We start from the raw sequence: 9,512 nt of genomic DNA, 5'->3' as shown, positions 1-9,512 counted from the left end.
CTTTGGTTCTGTGCCGGAACATTCCCTTGCTATACCTGCTACGTTTGCTTGTGTAACACCCGTCTCATGTAGCTATGGAATTAACACTGGTTAATGGGGTTGTAGTACTATGAGCGGGGTCCTGGGTACTTTAACAACTAATTCAATTTACTTAGTAAACAGGAGATGCAAGAATAGAAATATCTTAAGTTTGGCGTAAATTAGAATTTGGCGGTGCCTCCACTTAGCAGGGAAAATAGTATTAATTTACCTCTTTTACCCACTAAGAATAATAATTAAAGTACTGGGGAATATTGTGTAGATCAATATACCATTTAAAAGAAATACACAAACACAGTAAATTCAATTACAAACAGTATGAACCATTTTAGTAAACACAAATAATAAAAAGACCATTAAATGGGGGGAAAGAGAAAAAGGGTTGTGTGTGTCAAATGTTAAATGCGAATGTGTCCCAGCAAAAAATATATAGTCCAGTTATAGTTGCAGGCCTGATGTTGCTCGGGTGCGGTGTGACCTTACAAACATAAAAACTGGTCCCTTCACTTGCAAAGCAAGCAAAAACAAATTGGCACGTGCACGGTTTTGATAGTACTCACGAATCCACAGGTTTAGGGTAGCGAATGACACGTGATGGGTGATGAGCGATGGAAACCCGTCACTCGGTAACGACCGACATCCGACTCCAGCTTAAGCACAATCCACAAGGCACGAGACGACTTCCAATCCACAGCAGAAGGGTCCAAAAAGAGTTTCCTTGGTCCACTGTGCATCAAAAAGTGTCTCTTTAATTTTAAATATAGTTCAAACCTTCATACTCGATATAAAAAGGCACAGAACTCCGCTAGCCTTAGCGTTAGCATGCTACGTCGCTAGCCGCGATTAGCATTTAAATCGTCTGCACAAACATTTCGTCTGAGCACAATAGAAACATAACATGAGGTACTCACATTACATCGGGTTAAAAACAGTCCAAAACGTGACAGCAGACTCTGCATCCACTGGTTTAAAAGACTATTTTCACCAGATGGCTCCTCGAGTGTCTGCTCACTTGACAGCTTAGCTTACACTAGTGAAAGGCTTACAGACTCTCGAACATTCCACGTATGACTACACCCATCGCTTCCGGATTGGACATGGCTAGTACATCAACCAATGACAGTACAGAAATGTAAGATTGACAGGTACAAGTTAGGTTGTAGAAAGAAAAGAAAAAGAAACTACGCAATTTCGTATGCAATTAAAACAAACTTGAACTTGCACAAAATAACTTTTTATAATGTAAATGACAAAAAAAGTATTTATAGTTTAACACTAGAAAACAACTTCTATTTCAATTACTATATATTGGTTTAATCAGTATAGACTATATTTATTTTAGTCTGGGTTACACTCTCCCCCTTCTAAAAGGTTTAGATGTCCTCATCTAACCTGAGAGTTAAGGCGAGTATTGAACTCTGGAGGGGTGTTTCTTAGTTTTAATGTGTCTAGAAGGTTTTTCCTGAGAATTTAGGTTCAACTGAATTATCATGCCTTGGTGAACTATGGTAACAGGTTCTTCAGTTTGTGTTCCAGGCTTATCATATGTCAAACGGATGACTGGTTTAACTTTTCTGGTAGATTTTCGGATTTTCGGACTTTGTACTGTTGTCTCAACATCAGTTTCTACTTCAATTGTTCCAGTTTCTAAATTTGATCGTTGACTTTCAGACTGATTTTGATCGGTGTCACTTTGTCTGGTTTCTGGTTCACTTTCTGAAAATGAGGAATTCTCAGAATTTGAGTTATCTGAAATAATTTGTTCCGGACTTTTAGCAAGTCTACAGAATTGATCATTGTCATGGTTTGGGTAGTTGTAAGAATGCTCATACTCAGATTCTGAATCGGAGTAGCTATCCTCAACGTTTGAATCTTCTTTACTGGACCTAAGTCTTCTTTGTTGTCTGGTAACTGGGGTTTTGACACGGTCAGGTAGTTGGGTGTGATCAGGCAATCGGACAAGGTAGCCAATAGGAAGGAGATGATCTCTATGCAACGTTTTGACACTTCCTGGTCCTTGTTCCGGTTTCACTTTGTACACGGGCAAGTTTGGTAACTGTTGAAGTACTACATAGGGAATAGATTTCCATCTGTCTTGAAGCTTGTGTTTACCCGTAAGGCCAACATTTCTGATCAAGACTCTGTCCCCTTCCTGTAGTGGTTGATCTCGCACTTGTTTATCATAGCGGGATTTGTTTCTTAGATGGTTCTTTGTGGCACATTCCATAGCTAAGCGGTAAGCTTGCTTTAAGTCTTTCCTCATTTGGTCAACATACTGAAGATGAGAGGCTTCTGTGTTGCTATTGAAAGCTGCGCCAAAACAGATGTCAATAGGCAATCTTGCATTCCTGCCGAACATTAAATAGTATGGCGAATATCCGGTGGACTCGTTTTTGGAGCAGTTGTACGCATGTACTAACTGACTGATATGTTGACTCCAGTGCTGTTTCTTCACACTTTCAAGTGTTCCGAGCATTGACAATAGTGTTCGGTTGAAACGTTCGGGTTGTGCATCTCCTTGCGGATGATAGGGAGATGTTCTTGATTTTCTGACACCAAGGATGGATAATAGCTCTTTTATGAGTCGGCTTTCAAAATCCCTTCCCTGATCAGAATGTATTCTGGCAGGTAGTCCGTAATGAGCAAAATACTTTTCCCAAAGCACTTTTGCGACGGTGACTGACTTCTGGTCTTTCGTGGGAAATGCTTGTGCGTAACGCGTAAAATGGTCAGTTACAACAAGTACATTTGCTATGCCTTTCTTGTCTGGCTCAATTTGAAGAAAATCAATACATACAAGATCTAGTGGTCCATTGCTGGTGATTTGATGCAAAGGAGATGAACGTTGTGGGAGAGTTTTACGTGAAACACAACGTCCACATGTCTTCACATATTGTTCCACATCAGATGTTATGCGTGGCCAATAGAATCTGTCTTTGAGTAACTCAGAAGTTTTTTCCACTCCAAGATGTCCACAGTCATCATGCAAAGATTTCATGGCCAAAGTTCGGTATCTTTCGGGTAAAACCAGTTGTTGGGTTTCGGTGCAATTTGGTGGATTTCTCTTTCTGTAGAGTAATCCATCTTTCAGTTCAAGTTTTGAACTCTCTCGACAAAGCAGAGTTACTTCACGTGAATCTGTTTTGTTTGTAACTGGTGGTTGGCCTGCTTGAATGGCTTGTTTGACAGGACCAATGACTGGATCAAGATCTTGAGCTGCTTTAAGTTCTTTGGCAGATAGTTGGTCAAGATCATGCGCTCCTAGACTCACTGGAAAAGCATAGGCTTCGGGTATAGCTGCAGGTGGAACGCCAAGCTGGTCAACAATTCTAGCTGAATTGGTTGGAGATTCTGATTTACAAATCGCTTTGATGGCGGATTTAGGAACTTCCATCCATTTCTCATTACCACTGTGTTGTCTTGATAACAGATCGGCGTCAATGTTGTGACGACCGGGCCGATACTGAATGTTGAAGTCGTATGTGGCTAAAGCTGCAAGCCAACGATGTCCGACAGCGTTTAGCTTGGCTGTTGTCAACACATACGTTAGAGGATTGTTGTCGGTTCTAACTGTAAATTTCACACCGTAGAGGTAGTCATGAAATTTGTCTACAACTGCCCATTTCAGTGCCAAAAATTCAAGTTGATGCACTGGGTAATTGTGTTCGGATTCACTGAGTTTGCGACTGGCAAAAGCCACTGGCTTAAGACCTTCGGGGTATTCTTGATTTAGGACGGCTCCTAAACCATTCAGGCTAGCATCTACATGCAATATGTAAGGTTTGGCAGGATCTGCAAAAACCAAAACGGGTGCATTTGTCAAACACTCAATAATGTTCTTGAACGCTTTGTGACAAGACTCATCCCATCGCTCTTTGAATGGTTCAGAAGGTTTCAGGTAAGTCTTATCTGGATCTTTGATTTTGTTTTTGCTACTTTTTTGAGTAGGTGGATAGCCTTTGGTGAGCTCGGTTAATGTGCGAACTATGCTTGAGTAATTGGCTATGAACCTGCGATAGTAGCCGCAGAAACCTAGGAATGACCTGAGTGATTTGAGGTCGGTCGGCTCTGGCCATTTTTCCACCGCAGCAACCTTTTCAGGATCTGTAGCAATGCCGGCTTCAGACACAATGTGGCCTACATATTTTACTTGAGACTGACAAAACTGACATTTGTCAATGGACAATTTGAGTCCAAACTCTTCGAGTCGATCTAACACTTTCAGGAGACGTTGCTCGTGTTCTTCTAGAGTTTTGCCAAAAACGATGATGTCATCAAGATATACAATGACTTGGAGAAGATGCATGTCCCCAACGGCTTTCTCCATGAGCCGCTGAAAAGTAGCTGGAGCTCCTGTGATACCTTGAGGCATCCGCTCAAACTGGTAGAATCCAAGTGGGCAGATAAATGCTGTTTTTTCTTTATCTTCTTCAGACATGGCAATTTGATAATATCCACTTCGAAGGTCCAGGACGGAAAACCATTTGCTACCTGAGAGACAATCCAACACGTCGTCAATACGAGGGACTGTGTATTGATCTGGTATGGTGCGACTATTCAGGGTTCTGTAGTCAATACAGATTCTGATGGAACCATTCTTCTTGCGAACGACTACTATTGGCGAGGCATAGGGGCTGCGAGACTCTTTGACAATCCCTGCCTCTAGTAACTGCTGTAAGTGTCGTCTCACATCGTCAATGTCAGCTGGAGCTAAACGACGTGACCGCTCTCGAAAAGGGGTTGAGTCATTTAACCTGATTTTGTGATCTACTCCCTTGGCTAACCCAACATCCCATTCATTGAGTGAGAAAACATTGTGTTTCTTAACTAGCTTTTGCCTTAGCCTATTCTTCCACTCTTCTGGGACAGGTGAGTCACCAAAGTCAAAAAGATTGAGATCTAAAGAGGTAGATTGTGCTTCAAACACTTGCGGGTTGGTGACTACATCAACCGCATGCATTTGCGCAATGACAGTCCCCACCTGAATACAGGTGGGTTTCTCTGACTCGTTGTGCAAAAGAACTGGGAAGCTGTTCTCATCAATGCAACTTTCAGGTAGAACACCTGGTTGTACTAGCACACCTGATGGAAGTTGTGACAAGGCTGGTGCCTCAACTAAGACTACATCTTGAGGCTTAGCAGTTTTATTGGATACCTTACATTTGGCATAGAACTCTTGACCTGGAGCTAGTGTAAGAGGACCAGGACCTTGCCATTTTATTTCCCCAAGTGGTTTGTCTTCTTCACTTGATGGTACTGGCTGGGCTTGTATTTGATCATAGACTGCTTGGATTCTCATGGAACTTACTTTGCATTCGCTTCCATTTTCTTTGTAAATGCTGAACAGTCTGTGAAACAAAAAAGCATTGGTGCCAACGACAACAGGCGTTTCATGACCTTGTGGTGTCTCAGGGCAGATTAAAGCCAGGACAGTAATGGGACCTTTAACTCCAGTTGCTTCTTCAGGAAATTCCATCTCCACAACTACATAGCCACGGTAGGGATAAGAGTCTGCAGATAAACCCCAGATGGCAAGAGTGGAAATAGGGTGAATTGGTACATTTGGGATGTTTTCTTTGTACCAATTTTCAAAGATGATGGTTACTGTGGATCCTGAATCCATCAGACCATTGCATGAAATGTCATTGACTTTGATAGGCGCTATAGAAGGTGGACCAATCAGACCTTCTGGAATGTCTGAACCAAAACTGGGTACATGGGCAGTGTTGACATGTGCAATGCATTCTTCTGCATCGTCTGGGCTGTCTTGTGGTACTCCTGGACTCCTTCGCACTTGTCTTATTAGCTTTTGTATGACCTTTTGCAAGTTTTCGGGAGCTGTACATTTAGGAGCAATATGTCCATTCTCTCCACATCTATAGCAAAAATAACCTGACTCTTTGGTTGTCTTGGGTTTGGACTGGGCAGAATTTGGACTATTCTCAGGTTTGTATTTGGGACGCTGATCAAAATTTCTTGAATTAGCTTTTGGCTTGACTGACATTACACTTACCTGTTGTTGTAGAGTCTCAACCTCTTTTCTTAACTGTTGTACATCATCGATTGACTCTTGCTTAGATTTTTTCCTCTCTTTGGACCCTTTCTTATGTTCTGCTGACTGTTTTTTCAAGGTTTTTAATTTCCCTTTAAGTTCTTGAATTTCGTTGTGAAGATCAGCGGACTGACTATTCACTGACTCTGCATCAGTTGTTTGCACGGCGCGCACATACTGTTTTGTGGGTTTTTTCAGCTTTTGTCTGGCTGTCTCTCGCTCCTCTTCTTCTCGTATCTCCTTCAGCAAGCTGAGGAAGGATGGGGGGTTGCTTCTCCTTTCTCTGAGATTGAGTTGAAGTAGCATGATATCGGCCTCAACTGCACCTTTAATGAGTTGCTCCAATCTTGCTTTGTTAGCGTCACTGACTGGAAGGCCTCCTTTTCTCACCACCTTGTTCAGTGTTCTTTCCAATCTGAGCAAAAAGTCTGACAAACACTCACTTGAACTTTGGTGAAGTGCTCGAAATGTGAGATACAGTTCTTCTCCAGATTCTGTAGTTCCAAAAGTGCTGTCCAGGGCTTGTATATAGTCCACATGGCTTGCATCTGGATTTGACATGCGCACAGCTTGAATGATTTCCAAAGCTGGTCCTTTGAGACTTTCGACAATTCTGCGTTTCTTCTCCTTATCTGTGTACTCATATTCTTCACTCATGAACTTTGCTTGTTCCATCCAGTTGTCAAAGCTGTCTTCTCCAACTGGAGTGGGGCTGATTCCAGAGAATGTTCTTAGACGCCTGAAGGAACTGCTTTCGTTTGTCCTAGAGGGTTGCAATGCATCACTTACTGCACGAATGAGGGACTCCGGATTTTGGTTCCATGGAGGAGAAGGACTGTATAGTTGCTGGAGATCATCAAGAGACTTTCCTTCCTCTTGGAGAAATTTGTCCAGTTTCTCTGAGAAAAGGTCAGACCTGATTTCTTGTTCTGCTAGGACTAGTGTCCATGTATCTCCTCTATCATTTGAGATTACTTCAGGGGGAATTTTAGTTGAGTCTATTTCCTCACGACATTCACAGAGCACAGTTAATGATTTGCTCTCTGGATCAAACATTTTGCCTCGTACTCTTACTTTTCCTAAAGCTTTGACAGTTTCGAGTACTCGCTCAATATCTTCAATTCGAGTCTCTTCTGGTATGCCTTGTGCTATCAGGGAGTGTGCTAGCTCTAAACCTTCACCTCTGCACCAATTGTGTATATTGGGTAAGCGAACATTACTTTGTGTGGCCATTCTCAAAAAAAAAATATAAAGCTATAAAGTTTAATAAAATGTACTGCTATTTAACAACTTCTAGAATACTATAGTCTTCAATTTACTTGTTCCAATTTACCTTGAATTATGACAAAAGAAATCCCAGCGGTGCCTCCAATTTATGTAACACCCGTCTCATGTAGCTATGGAATTAACACTGGTTAATGGGGTTGTAGTACTATGAGCGGGGTCCTGGGTACTTTAACAACTAATTCAATTTACTTAGTAAACAGGAGATGCAAGAATAGAAATATCTTAAGTTTGGCGTAAATTAGAATTTGGCGGTGCCTCCACTTAGCAGGGAAAATAGTATTAATTTACCTCTTTTACCCACTAAGAATAATAATTAAAGTACTGGGGAATATTGTGTAGATCAATATACCATTTAAAAGAAATACACAAACACAGTAAATTCAATTACAAACAGTATGAACCATTTTAGTAAACACAAATAATAAAAAGACCATTAAATGGGGGGAAAGAGAAAAAGGGTTGTGTGTGTCAAATGTTAAATGCGAATGTGTCCCAGCAAAAAATATATAGTCCAGTTATAGTTGCAGGCCTGATGTTGCTCGGGTGCGGTGTGACCTTACAAACATAAAAACTGGTCCCTTCACTTGCAAAGCAAGCAAAAACAAATTGGCACGTGCACGGTTTTGATAGTACTCACGAATCCACAGGTTTAGGGTAGCGAATGACACGTGATGGGTGATGAGCGATGGAAACCCGTCACTCGGTAACGACCGACATCCGACTCCAGCTTAAGCACAATCCACAAGGCACGAGACGACTTCCAATCCACAGCAGAAGGGTCCAAAAAGAGTTTCCTTGGTCCACTGTGCATCAAAAAGTGTCTCTTTAATTTTAAATATAGTTCAAACCTTCATACTCGATATAAAAAGGCACAGAACTCCGCTAGCCTTAGCGTTAGCATGCTACGTCGCTAGCCGCGATTAGCATTTAAATCGTCTGCACAAACATTTCGTCTGAGCACAATAGAAACATAACATGAGGTACTCACATTACATCGGGTTAAAAACAGTCCAAAACGTGACAGCAGACTCTGCATCCACTGGTTTAAAAGACTATTTTCACCAGATGGCTCCTCGAGTGTCTGCTCACTTGACAGCTTAGCTTACACTAGTGAAAGGCTTACAGACTCTCGAACATTCCACGTATGACTACACCCATCGCTTCCGGATTGGACATGGCTAGTACATCAACCAATGACAGTACAGAAATGTAAGATTGACAGGTACAAGTTAGGTTGTAGAAAGAAAAGAAAAAGAAACTACGCAATTTCGTATGCAATTAAAACAAACTTGAACTTGCACAAAATAACTTTTTATAATGTAAATGACAAAAAAAGTATTTATAGTTTAACACTAGAAAACAACTTCTATTTCAATTACTATATATTGGTTTAATCAGTATAGACTATATTTATTTTAGTCTGGGTTACACTTGTCTCCTCCTGCCACACCCGTGTTGTGTTCTAGTCCCTGGTCTCCGGCTTGTAGTGGTTTTTGTTTCTCGTTCTACCGGTCTATTAAGACGGCTCTTTATGTTGCTACTTTGGTCCCTAGTGTTTTATGTTGCTACTTTGCGCTTTAGTGTTTCTTCATCCCTGAACAAGGTGATTTTTGGTTGCTACTTTGTTTTCTAGAACTTTTTCCCTGAGCAAGGTGATTTTCTGTTGATACTTTTGTGAACAATAAACTGTGGACTTTGTCTCTCACTCTGCATCCTGGGTCCTGGCCTTGCTTTGCCTCACGGCACATAACAGAATGTTCCGGCCATAATGGACCCAGCAGAGTCAGAGCGCTTAAGGAGTGCGCTTTCGGCACAAGGAGCACTTGTTGGACAACACCAATCAACCCTGCAACAAGTGATGGACCATCTACAGCAACTCACCACCAGTGTGGACCAGCTGAACAAGCAGATGGCAGCCATGAGTCACCAACTGCCGTCGTCCAGCTCCTCTGGTTGCTCGCCCTCTCCATCGGCGGCAACCCCTCCAGCCTCCCAGCCGTCTTCTCCCAGAGAGCCATTTATTCCGATTCCTGCTAGGTATTCTGGAGACTTAGGCACATGTGCTCAGTTTTTGCTACAATGTAGATTAGTGTTTAACCAGCAACCCAGTACTTATGCTACTGCCCAGTCAAAA

The 9,512-nt window shown here is 41.9% G+C and overlaps 1 long non-coding RNA gene across 1 annotated transcript; it reads right to left on the bottom strand.

The window, feature by feature from the left end:
• Positions 1–341: 341 nt before the first annotated feature.
• LOC144007132 (uncharacterized) lies at positions 342–8,803 on the bottom strand. The gene is made up of 2 exons (XR_013280090.1): positions 951–8,803; positions 342–765 (listed from the first exon to the last, which is right to left on the bottom strand). It is a non-coding gene; the product is annotated as an uncharacterized LOC144007132 (long non-coding RNA).
• Between the last annotated feature and the right edge of the window lie 709 nt (positions 8,804–9,512).

The sequence above is a fragment of the Festucalex cinctus genome, chromosome 19 (genome assembly GCF_051991245.1).
Source record: "Festucalex cinctus isolate MCC-2025b chromosome 19, RoL_Fcin_1.0, whole genome shotgun sequence".
Classification (NCBI taxonomy): Eukaryota; Metazoa; Chordata; class Actinopteri; order Syngnathiformes; family Syngnathidae; genus Festucalex; species Festucalex cinctus.
Note: the sequence above shows the minus strand (reverse complement) of the source record. Positions and strands in the feature narration are given on the sequence as shown.